This window comes from Lathyrus oleraceus, chromosome 5, assembly GCF_024323335.1.
Source record: "Lathyrus oleraceus cultivar Zhongwan6 chromosome 5, CAAS_Psat_ZW6_1.0, whole genome shotgun sequence".
NCBI lineage: Eukaryota > Viridiplantae > Streptophyta > Magnoliopsida > Fabales > Fabaceae > Lathyrus > Lathyrus oleraceus.
In genome coordinates this window covers 140009722-140022486 of record NC_066583.1, presented here as the reverse complement: position 1 = coordinate 140022486, position 12765 = coordinate 140009722, and the positions used below count along the sequence as shown (strand labels likewise).

Genomic DNA, 12765 nt, shown 5'->3' with positions numbered 1-12765 from the left:
GAAATTCTGGAGATAAGTTCAGGGGTAGGTCGTGGACAAGAAAAGACATAGAATGTTTTTATTGTCACGAGAAAGGTCACATGAAGAAAGAATGTAGAAAGCTCAAAAGAGAGCAACAAGAAAATGGTGATGCGAGTAACAGAGCCGCTACCATCTTTCAAGGCAATGAGGTAATCTTTGTTGGTGATGACGGTCATGTTAATTTGACATCACAAGATACATGTTGGATTGTGGATTCTGGTGCATCATTCCATGTAACCTCACAAAGGGATTTCTTTTATTCCTATACAAGCGGTGATTTTGGCTGTGTGAAGATGGGGAATGATGATAAATCCAAGATTGTGGGCAAAGGTGATGTTTGCCTAGAAACAAACAGCGGTTTTCGCGTAACGTTGAAAGATGTGAGACATGTTCCTGACATGCGTCTCAATCTAATATCAACCGGACTTCTAGACGAAGAAGGTTATACTAGTGTGTTCGGAGATAGGAAATGGAAGTTGTCAAAAAGTTCCTTGGTAATAGCCCGAGGCAAGAAAGAAAACACCCTTTATGTGAAAGAAGCCAAAGTCAATAATGGGTGTGTTAATGCTCTCAAAGAAGACTCCTCGGTCGAGCTATGGCATAAACGGCTCGGACATATGAGTGAGAAGGGACTTCAAATCCTAGCCAAAAGAGGTATTTTGGCCGGTATGAAAGGATTGGAAATGTCGCTTAAGCCATGTACACATTGTTTGGCTGGAAAGCAACATAGAGCTTCATTTCAATATAAGGCTCCACAAAGAAGACCAAATGTTTTAGATTTGGTGCATTCTGATGTTTGTGGTCCAATGAGCACTAGTACTCATGGAGGTGCAAGGTATTTTGTTACCTTTATTGATGACCACTCCAGGAAGGTTTGGGTGTATCCACTCAAAACAAAAGATCAGGTGTTTGTAGTATTCAAACAGTTTCATGCTAGCGTTGAGCGAGAAACTGGAAAGAAGTTAAAATGTGTTCGCACTGACAATGGAGGAGAGTTTATGGGAGATTTCAAACATTATTGTATTAGTAATGGAATTCGGCATGAAAGATCTGTCCCGAAGACGCCTCAGCACAATGGAGTGGCTGAGAGAATGAACAGGACTATTGTTGAAAGAGTGAGAACAATGTTATCTCATGCTAAGTTACCCAAGAGTTTTTGGGGTGAGGCTCTGATGACTGCAGTTGATTTAATCAACCTATCCCCTTCAGCTCCATTGAACGGTGATGTTCCAAATAGTTTTTGGACATGTAAAGATGTATCCTACAACCATTTGAAGGTGTTCGGTTGTAGAGCGTTTGTTCATATTCCAAAAGATGAGAGATCGAAACTCGACTCGAAGTCGAAGGAATGCATCTTCTTGGGATATGGTAATGAAGCATTCGGGTACAGGTTATGGGATCCTGTAGAGAAAAAGATTATCAGAAGCAGAGATGTTATCTTCTTAGAAGACCAGAATATTGAAGATATTCAGAAGGGAGTTAAGCCTGTTATTTCTGAAGAACATCCAATCAACTTAGATATGACTCCTCCTTTGGAAGATTACGAGGGAGAAGAAATAGAAGATATTGGAGATGCAGAGAATGAACCTCCAGTTGATAATGATCCAGCTGAAGAAATAGCAGTTGATGATGAAAATGAAGATATGGTTGAAGAGCCCCAATTAAGAAGGTCATCCAGGATTCCAAAACCGCAAACCAAATATCCTGAAACAGAATTTGTGTTACTTACTGATGGGGGAGAACCAGAGTCTTATGAAGAAGCCATGATGGATAACCACAAAGGAGAGTGGTTGAAAGCCATGCAGGAAGAAATGCAATCCTTGCATGAGAACATGACTTATAAGTTGGTAGATTTACCGAAAGGTAAAAGGGCACTCAAAAATAAATGGGTGTACAAGTTAAAGTCTGATGAGAATAACTCACGACCTAGATACAAGGCGAGGTTAGTCGTGAAAGGATTTAGTCAAAAGAAAGGCATTGACTTTGAAGAGATTTTTTCACCCGTGGTTAAGATGTCATCAATCCGGGTAGTGCTTGGTTTGGCTGCTAGTCTTAATCTAGAAGTGGAACAACTAGATGTGAAGACTGCATTTCTTCATGGTGATTTAGAAGAAGAAATTTACATGGAGCAGCCAGAGGGATTCAAAGTCAAAGGTAAAGAAAACTTGGTATGTCAGCTGAAAAAGAGTTTATACGGACTTAAGCAGGCACCACGTCAATGGTACAAGAAGTTTGATGCATTCATGATTGATCATGGATACCGAAGAACTAATTCTGATCATTGTGTGTTTGTGAAGAGATTTGATGATGGTGAGTTCATCATATTACTCTTGTATGTTGATGATATGTTGATCGTAGGACAAAATAGTGAGAAGATAAGCACATTGAAGAATGAAATGAAGAAGTATTTTTCAATGAAAGACTTGGGACCTGCAAAATATATTCTTGGTATGTCCATCCGTCGTGATCGGAAGGAACGGAAGTTGTGGCTATCACAAGAAAAATATATCGAGAAGGTGTTGGAGCGGTTCCACATGGAAAAGGCAAATCCAGTTGCTACTCCACTTGCTAGTCATTTTTGTCTTAGTTCAAAGCAGAGTCCGTTAAATGAAATTGAAAGGCGGGATATGAGAAAAGTGCCATATGCCTCAGCTGTTGGAAGCTTGATGTATGCAATGGTATGTACACGAGCAGATATAACACACGCGGTTGGTGTTGTTAGTAGATTCTTGGCAAATCCAGGAAAGGAGCATTGGAATGCTGTGAAGTGGATCTTGCGATATCTAAGAGGAACTTCCAAAATGAGTTTGTGTTTTGGAAGTAGAGAACCTGAACTAATTGGCTATACAGATGCAGATATGGCGGGAGATATTGATTCTAGGAAATCAACTTCTGGATTCTTGATTACATTTTCAGGGAGAGCTGTATCATGGCAGTCAAAGCTACAAAAGTGTGTTGCTTTGTCTACCACAGAGGCAGAGTTCATTGCAACAACAGAAGCTTGCAAGGAAATGTTATGGATGAAGCAGTTCTTGCATGAATTAGGACAAGAACAACAGAAGTATGTCGTGCATTGTGATAGTCAGAGCGCAATCCACTTAAGCAAGAATTCAAGTTTTCACTCAAGGTCAAAGCATATTGATGTGAGATATCACTGGATACGTGATATGTTAGATTCCAAGCAACTGCAGCTTGAGAAAATCCATACTGATGACAATTGCTCAGATATGATGACCAAGTCCTTACCCAAGGACAAGTACGAGTTCTGCAGGAGAGCTGCTGGATTGATGGAGCCCTTCACCTAAATCGGAAGGGGGAGATTGAAAGGAATTCCTCTTTAGTTGGAGAGAGAAAGAAGGAGAAACATTAACAATTATAGAAAATAGAATTGAAAGTACGTGAGTATTTTTTGGTGAACTTATGGATGGAAGAAAGAGAAATTTTCTCTTGATATTATAGCCAACCATTGTAGCATGCATATTCATTATAAATACTTCATTTTATTTCATTTTCTAAGATCAGAGAGTGAAAAGCCTTTTTTGAGATACATATCCAAAAGAGAGTTTATCCACCATATTTGTTGGTGAGAGTTGTAATAATCATTGTGTTATTATTCATTTTAAACAGGAGATATACTTGTTGTTCCATTGTTATTGTTATATAGTTATTATAGTGGGAAAGTTTGATCCAGGGATAATCATTTATCCGCCGACCTTGTTTTAGGCGTTTGTTTTTGTGTTACCTTTCCCAACAAATTTGATCAATAATAAAAAAATAAAATATCACTAGTACGGTATCTATCGGTGCCGGATACGAATCCGGTACATGTATTTCAGCATTTAATAATTACTCAAGCTCTAGAGTTTGCAAAAGAAGAGAAATATTTTAATCTGTCACTGAATGAGATTGTCTGTGTGTGGGGCTTACATTCCCACCATGGCTGATATTCAAAGTGGTTAATGCCTTTTGGATTTCCATTGTCATGGCACTATCTACACTCCCTGATGATAGTCTATTATGTGATTTCTGAAGTGAGCTGCTGCTCAGTCCAACATTCTTGCAACATATTGGACAAACTTTCAATGTTGGTCTCTGTCGCCGCCGCCACTCCATTGAAACCTTCTCGTGCAGTTTTTGATCAAGTTCCTGTAAGATCTTTCCAAAACCATCATTTGGCTGTGCTCGACGGTGAACTTTTTTCACAACATTCCATGCTTCTAATAATGTGAAATTCCTGCATCACATCCCAAATGTAGCTTGCATTGGTACTCTTAACTATTAACTATCAAGGAAGATAAACTTAAGATTGCCAAATATTACACATAGTGAAAGATATAATAAGATTGCTCTGTTACCTAACAATGAAAATAACCTATCTGATAGCATAATTTGTCATTAAGATTAAACTATTTAGTTATAATTGCAACATTAATTTGGTTATGGAGGTTTGACTCCCCAAAACATTAGTTTCAACTTTAGGCAATATTGTATTCATATGTTTACTCACTTTCTTAGCATCAGGTAAGCAAGGACTACAGTGACACTTCTGCTTTTCCCTTCAAAACAATGAACTAGAATTCTCTGACCCGCTCTCTCAACATCTTCTATAAAATCACAAGCTTCTTCAAATAAGATGCTGATGTTAGAATTCTCAGTGTCACATACCTGTTCAAACAGAAGAGTGAAAAGAAATATGAAGATTTATTCCTCAGCAGAATTTAAGGAGACAGAAAATATTTGTATTGATATACGCAATAAAAAGCATAAGGGCTTGTTTTTTAAAGCTTTTAAGAGAAGTGACTTATGTTTATGTTTAGCTACTACTCTGAAAATCACATTTTTCTTTGTTTGAGAAGCCCCTCAAAGTAGTTTTATAAAATAGTCAAAAATCTGTTTTCTTTCAAAAAAGCTTAAACAAACGCTATAGAAAAACTTTATAGTTGCTTCTGCTCAGAATGAAAGTGACTTTTGCATGGAAAAGTGAAACAAATGGGCCATAAGTCATACATATTGGATAGTAAATACATTAAAGAAAGAACCAGATAAAAGTATGTGCCCATCCTTAACAAGTAAATACTATATCAGCCATTGCACCTAACATCACAAGTATTTGGGATCATTATTGTAGACAAGGTATGATAGTCTTCATAATCAAATGATTATTTGTGAAATGAATAAAAGTCCAACTCCAATATAAAACTAGATTAATTCTATATGAAAGAGAATGAATAAATAATATAAAGACATTAAGATAGTCAACCAATTCTCATGCAAAAACCTTTGCAAATACATAAGTAGAATAATCCGAGGGCAGTTAAAACATAGAAATATGATAAGAAGACTTACAAATAAATTTTTGTAAGTGAATAGATCAGGAAGTTGAGAATCTGATTGTCCAATTTCGTCAGTACACAGACACAAAATATGAGTGATTGCTAAGTGTTGCATTGTGCATATAGATCTTGCAGATAGTACTCCACCGATGAACAAATAATTTGTAATAGTAGACGGTCTCTCTGTATTTGCAGCCTCAGATATCAATGCAATCCTTTCAAGGATATGCTCTAGTCTGATCTGAAAGTTAATGAAGTAAATAATTAATTTAAATATGCATCTTCTATGAATGAATTCACTTAAAAAATTATGCTTAATAGTTTAAATTCAGATACCTTCAATTCATATGCATCAACAACAGTGTTGTTATCACTTCCTTCCAAAAATCCTGAATTGAAATTGTTCTCCTGGCACAACTTGATAGCATCATTTTTGAGCATTTCACTCCAATGTTCTAATTCTTTATAAGATTCTGCATCAACCTAGAAAGTATGATAGAGTATAAGACAAGAGAAAAAAAATATAAAATGCATAGTAAAATAATTTCCTAGAGTTCATGCTTTCATTCAGAAAAGCAAAAGCCAACAAAGAGAACATCTCATCCACTGTCCAAAATAGTTAAAATGGTTGACACAGAATTGTCATAGGAAGGCATTGTACTAGTATACAACATGTGCTACCTAGAGACCAACCTTGGCAAATTTATGGAAATCACGGAGCTTAGATGTAAAATGGGAATCATGCCACGGCTCCACACTCCCTTTGGAGGATTTTCCATGGCAACCTTCTCTTGACATAGGAGAAGTAGAGTCACAAAAATTTCTATTGCCAGAGGATAGCAATGCCCTTGGAACTGATCTCTGAGAATATGAATTACCAAAATCTCGATGGCTATCATTAGAAAATCTATCCTTTCGTGTTGGAGAGAGACAACTACTACTAACAGGTGAAGGTGAATCTTCCTTTTCAGACTCTCTAAGTGATATTTTGCTTATAGTATTATCAAATGATCGTAACAAGTTATCAAGTTTTGGGTGAAGTGTAAGTAAGAATACATGAAATCCTTGCAAATCCCTAAGAGCAGCACGGAAGCCACTACGGAACTCGTGAACTATTGATTGTACGTCAAAGGTTAATGTTATATCTTCTAAGGGAGGTCTTCCTAATTTTCCTCCGGTTATATCATGTAACAGGAAAGAAGAAAACTCAGAGCTATTTAGTACCAACTCAACCAACTTAGGATAGGTGACCTGATCATCTGCACGTTTTACAGCAGGAGGTCGACGTGGAACACCAGAGTCAATAGACACAATGTTGGAGCGATATCGATTCATTGTTAAATTAAAGGTTTCTCCTATTGTATCTAAATTTGAAGGGATTGCTTTTTCAGCCAATAACAAATTGGCAGGGTTCCCACGCCATCTAAGTTGACGGCATGAAAGCCTATCTTCATTTCTGATAACAAGATCTAACATCATTACTCTGCCAAGGGCTGCAGACGTTCTTTTTGCAGAATCCCTTGATTCAAATGTGCTAGAGCTTTCAAGTAAAGGTGAGCCATGTACATAACTACAAGAAGATTATGAATCATTAGAATAAACATCAAAATTTATCATGAAAAATATATTACCTGCTTACATTTCACCGTTTTTATAAGAAACAGAAATATTAAATTTGATTTAGTTACTCACAATTAATAGTAATGCCAGAACAAAAAACATCCTAGTTTTCAAAATATCACACATGAAGAGAGCCAAAAATAGAAATTAACTTTTGGTTATTGCCAAAATATTGTGACTGTTATATTGAATGAAAATTGTTTTTCTTGAATCACTGCAGAACCTCCAATTTAGGATGATATTTACTCACACCAGATTCAAAATTGTTAGATCATGCTTCTACAATGGAGCATAATTATTCAAGTAATAAAAGAAAATCTTTAAGAAATGACAAAAGTAACAAGACAACCAAAGATATCTTAGGTTGCCATTGGAATCATGTTTGAAAGCTTACAATATGAACACTAGATTTGAGTTGTACCTCATAAACAAGAGACAACGGCTAAGCTCGAGTGCTTCCAAAAGTTCAGAGCAGGTCGTTTCACCAATTACAGCACTCTCACAAATTGCTGCATCCTTTGCTTTTTCTGCAGCTTTCTTTATTTGGAGCCATTCTAAACTGGTATTGTGAATGACTCTAGCCTGTAATTAACAAATAAAAGTAAAAAAAAAATAATATGACTAACTATAGCTTAACCTGAAAAAGTCATGGTTGAGTGAAGAAAGAGGAGAAAAACCTGTGGAGTTTGGACTCCCAACCATTTGGCGAATTCATATCCAAGTCGTTCAGACTGTGTTCCATTCTTGACGAAGATATCTTTATGACTGCTGCTGCTTCTTTTGGAGAAGCACCATCACTCCCATCGACATTGAAAAGAGCAAAGAAGACAACCCCTCCAGAATTTACTGTGATCTATGTGTACACAAATGAGAAACAAGGAGACATAGGACAAGAAAATTAAAATAGACATATTTTTCATCTGCGTAGTAATGTAAACAGTATTATGAGCATAGGAAAACACGAAACCTCAAGAGCTCTATTCATTTCATCCTCAGAATGTTCATTGCTACTGGTGTGCTCGGTATGGTATAGTGAAGAGAGCATGTCCCAAGTAAAGGAACTGGATTCAATGTCCAACATTTCTGCTTTACCAAGCCTATCCCACACGCTAATTTGAGTTTGATCAGGAAGCATATCAATTTCTGCATCCTCTACAGAATCTCCCACACTAGACACAATTTAAATCAGTTACCAAATACTTGAAAATCAAATTCAGCATCTACTACTACAATATACATTAAACTGTCAATGTAAATGATGACGATGCAGATAATAATAAGATAGTTTAGAAACAGTATGATACCAAAAGGGTATGGTAGAAGAAGAGCGAGGGAAACCGGAATTGGAAGTGCGTTTGCGAACTGATTGAAGCCACTGAGTAACGGTTAGGTTCGACTGGATTTGGTCTTTATCCTGCAATTCCAACTTGAAGATTGAGTTTGTGTTGTTAGTATTTGATTATGATAGAAAGGAATGAGAGGGAAAAGGGAAAAGAGACCTGGTTATACAAAGAGATAGTGATTGGTGATGGTGCTTCACGGCAGTGTTGTTGCTCAGGTGCTTCACGCAGGTGTTGTTGCCCGGATGCTTCACGCAGGTGTTGTTGCTCAGGTGCTTCACGCAGGTGTTGTTGCCCGAATGCTTCACGGCGGTATTGTTGCCCGGATGCTTCGCGGCGGTGTTGTTGCCCAGGTGATTCACGGCGGTGTTGTTGCCCGGATGATTCACGGCGGTGTTGTTGCCCGGATGATTCACGGCGGTGTTGTTGCTCATTTAACATTTTTAGTTTTAGTTGAAACACTAATTGGAATTGGAGGGAAGAACAAATAACGGTTATGCTGCGTTTTGGTGATCGATTTAAAATAGCTAAATATGTTTTTAATTTTTAGAAAATTATTAAATATGCAATAAATTTTAATTAACTGCTTGTATACATCAAATAAGTTGGAACTTTTAAGTTTGTGTTTTCATTCCAAAAAAAAAAAAAAAGCTTCCATCTTTCCATTTTAAAAATATAGCAATGTAAATAGATACTCATAAGTTTTTATTTCTATAAATTTACATTGTGTTGATGAATTATTTTGAATAGTTTGCATTTGTTTTAAGAAGTGGAAAGTCTTTGGTCACAAAACAATTTATAAAATGTAGTAGAACAGTCCATCAAATCGATGATTGAAGATATGGTTATCTTAACGCAACTCCGGTGATGTCATTGACGTGAGTTCTATTGGTGTCATCACAGTGGTAACACCTCATCACAATCAGGAAATACCTTATTTAACTCTGGTTGTTTAAATCGTTAATGCCAATGAACAATATGAATTATTCTTATAGTATGCTATCATATCTAAATTTTATCCTGAATTTTTCATTAGAATCAACGTACCATAATCATTTAGTTTTATCATTTATTTATCGGAGTTTAGATAGAAAGTTAATAATATTAAAAAAACACTAACAATTAATGTAGTATTACATTTCCAGACAAATTAATTAGTCTAATTTAAAGAATTATAAATAAAATAACTTCCACTAAAGAAAGTAGTATAACTCAAACACAACTAGTCTACCATTATGTAACTAGATTAATACTAACTTTTTCAATTTTGTGATGATACATGAATACTCACTTGAAAACACTGTTTGTCAAACAAAGTTATGATTCCGTCTTTGAATATGACTTAATTGCAATAATTTGTAAAAAAATGAAATATTCTTATTTAATCAAATATGCTTTTAATTATTAGAAAATTATTAAACATGCAATAAATTTTAATTAGGTCTTTTTTCAATCAAATAAGTTTGAATTATTAAATTTGTGTATTCATTCCAAAAAAAAAAAAAACTTCAATCTTTCCCTTTCTTTTAAATATAGCATTAATTGTGAAAAAAATCAATTAAACTTTACTGTATATTTGATAATTTTCTAATAAACTAAAAGCATAATTTTCTATTTTTGATCGATTTATCATCACAATTAATGCCATATTCAATTTCTATTTTGTTTAAAGGTGTTTTTAAAATTCAAATTATTATTTTTTCACGAGTCATTTTGTTAATTTATTGTTTGTGAATATTTTTTTAAAATAATCAAGTATTTCAATTTAATTTCTAAAATAATCACTATTTCAAATTATTTACTGATATAACCATGTAAACCTCTAAAGCATGCGTCAGTTGGACTGACACATGCATGCAGTGAAGTCAATGCAATTTGCTCATATTTGCTATATATAAGTGTATGCGTCCATTGCGTGTGGTGCATGTTATATATATATATATATATATATATATATAAATAGGTAAAAATGAATAATAATTATTAATATTATGATATAAAGTTAAAATGCATAACAATTGACAAGAAAATCAATGACCTGCCCGATTGAAACGTCCCATGTTCCACATCCTGATGCGTTAGCCTGCCTTCGAGATCTCCCACGATTTTCCTGAGGTGTTTGGGGTCTTTGAGTGCTAATATGATGCAATGGTGGATGGTGTGAAGGTTCGGTGGAAGGTCCAACGATATTTGATAAATTTGTCATTATTTCTCCCTAATAGTTAGGGGTGTTGCCGCCAATGGCACTGCCGTAATTGAGTTTGATGTCCATGTTGTCGTAGTTGAGTCGTTGTGGTTGAGTTGTTTGTGGACGGTATGGTTGCCCGAATTGAGACATTAGTGTTGGTGTAAGCCCTAGAGGCCAATACTTTTGGTACTTGTATCGAATTATTTATTAATTATAAAAGGCATTTTCTTTATTGTGGTTGATTAATAAAGTCCCTGGAATAGATAGTCCGTTTAATGTATTAAGTGTGACTTAATAATGAGAACACATTAAACATAAGGACACTATTCTTAAAGTATCCGTAGTCGAGCTTTAGTGTGAAGTGGGATAACATTAAAGCATTAAGACTATTATGTTTGTAGACTGATGATCACATCTCATGGATCATGGATAAAGAGTTATCAAGTCTTAAACATAGGTATGAATATTAGGAGTAATATTTATACCGGATTGATCCGCTATGAGAATACTATATAGAAAGTTATGCAATGTGTCATAAGTTATTCTCATGGTGATAATAGTGTATACCACTCTTCGACCTGAAACCACTATGGATCCTAGATGTAGAGTCGAGTGTTTTATTGCTGATCCAACGTTGTCCGTAACTGGATAACCATAAAGACAGTTGATGGGTACTCCACAAAGCATGCTGAGGGACATGAGTGTCCTAGATGGAATTTGCCAATCCTGCGTAACAAGATAAATGTCTATGGGCCCAATATTGAACTGGACAAGGGTGACACGGTCTATACCTTGTGTTCAATATAGACATATGGGCAAAGGGGTAATTATACACATAATTATTATCACAGGAGGTTTTGTCAGATCACATGACATTTTCGTGACTTGGGTAGCAGTAATGTGTTGCTAGATACCGCTCACTGTTTATTATGTTAAATGCGTGATTTAATATAATTGCCAACGCCGCGAAAACCTATAGGGTCACACACAAAGGACGAATTGATGAGAGATAGAATAATTAAGGAACATCGTAAGGTACGGTGTACTTAAGTAGAATACGAAATATGGTAAGGTACCAAATACTTAAGTGATTTTGGCATATTATGAGATATGGGCCAAAATGCACTTAAGTGGGCTTTTTGGCTTGAAGCCCACACAAGTGGTTCTATAAATAGAACCCCTTGGGTAGAAGCATTGTAACTCACTGAGACAGAGAACACAACTGAAGAGTTGGAATTTCGTATCTCTCTCTCTCACTCAAAGCCTTCATTCATAACAGCTAGCACTGCGATTGAAGGAATCCGTTCGTGTGGACTGAGTAGAGACGTTGTCATCGTTCAACGTTCGTGATCGCCCCGTGGATCTGTATCAAAGGTTTTGATCATTATCAGAAATATGCACCAAAGGTTTGAATCGCCACAAGAGGTAACGATTCTATCACTGATCATGCCCATTCGTAAGGATCACTAAATGGAGAAAATTTTAAATTCCGCTGCGCCTTGGATGGCCATTCTCCTTCAATTAGATCGTTTTAGAAACGAAGCAATGGTTCCTATGGTGTAATAAAGTCAAACAATGGTTGGGTGTTATGGCGGTGGGATGTTTGAATGTTCATAACTGGGGGGCTATGATGGCATGAGGTTGAATCGTATGAATCATCCGAGCTATAGACAGATGTGGTGGCTGCGTATGGTTGTTGGTGGTTAGGGTTTGGTTCATGGTTTTAAGTTTAGGTGTGTGGCATGAATTGGTTGTGAGGTTGAGTGTTTGGTGTTTGAGTGTATATGGTAGGGTGATGGTGTGAGGTTGGTCGTTGAGTTTGGATGGATTGGCATTGTTCTTGGGCAGGGATTTGTTGTTGGGCGTTTGATGACGAAGCTCATTGGTGTTGATCAATTAAATACCTTGGCTCAGACACAAACTGTGACGTTGTAACCAAAAGGATGATAAATATCAGTATTTATAAATGTGAAAGTAAGTTGAGTGTAAGGTTGAGGGCAAGTTGCATTCACGTGAAAGTTTATTTTGCATGTGATGTTTGTGAACACGCACCATTGGTAAGGACACATGAATGTCTTTTTAGGGCACGCGTCATTGGTAATGACGCATGTGTTTTTCCTTTTAGGGCAAGGGGAATCATGCATGGTGCATGCATTGTCTTGTTATGGTGCATGCATTGTTTTCTAAGACCATGCGCCATTGGTAAAGGCGTATATGTTGGATAGTGAAAATGGAATCATGCAGGGAATCGTGGCAGAGATTC

The 12765-nt window shown here is 36.2% G+C and overlaps 1 pseudogene; it reads right to left on the bottom strand.

The window, feature by feature from the left end:
• Positions 1-3833: 3833 nt before the first annotated feature.
• Positions 3834-8791, bottom strand: LOC127078528 (dual specificity protein phosphatase PHS1-like; annotated as a pseudogene).
• Between the last annotated feature and the right edge of the window lie 3974 nt (positions 8792-12765).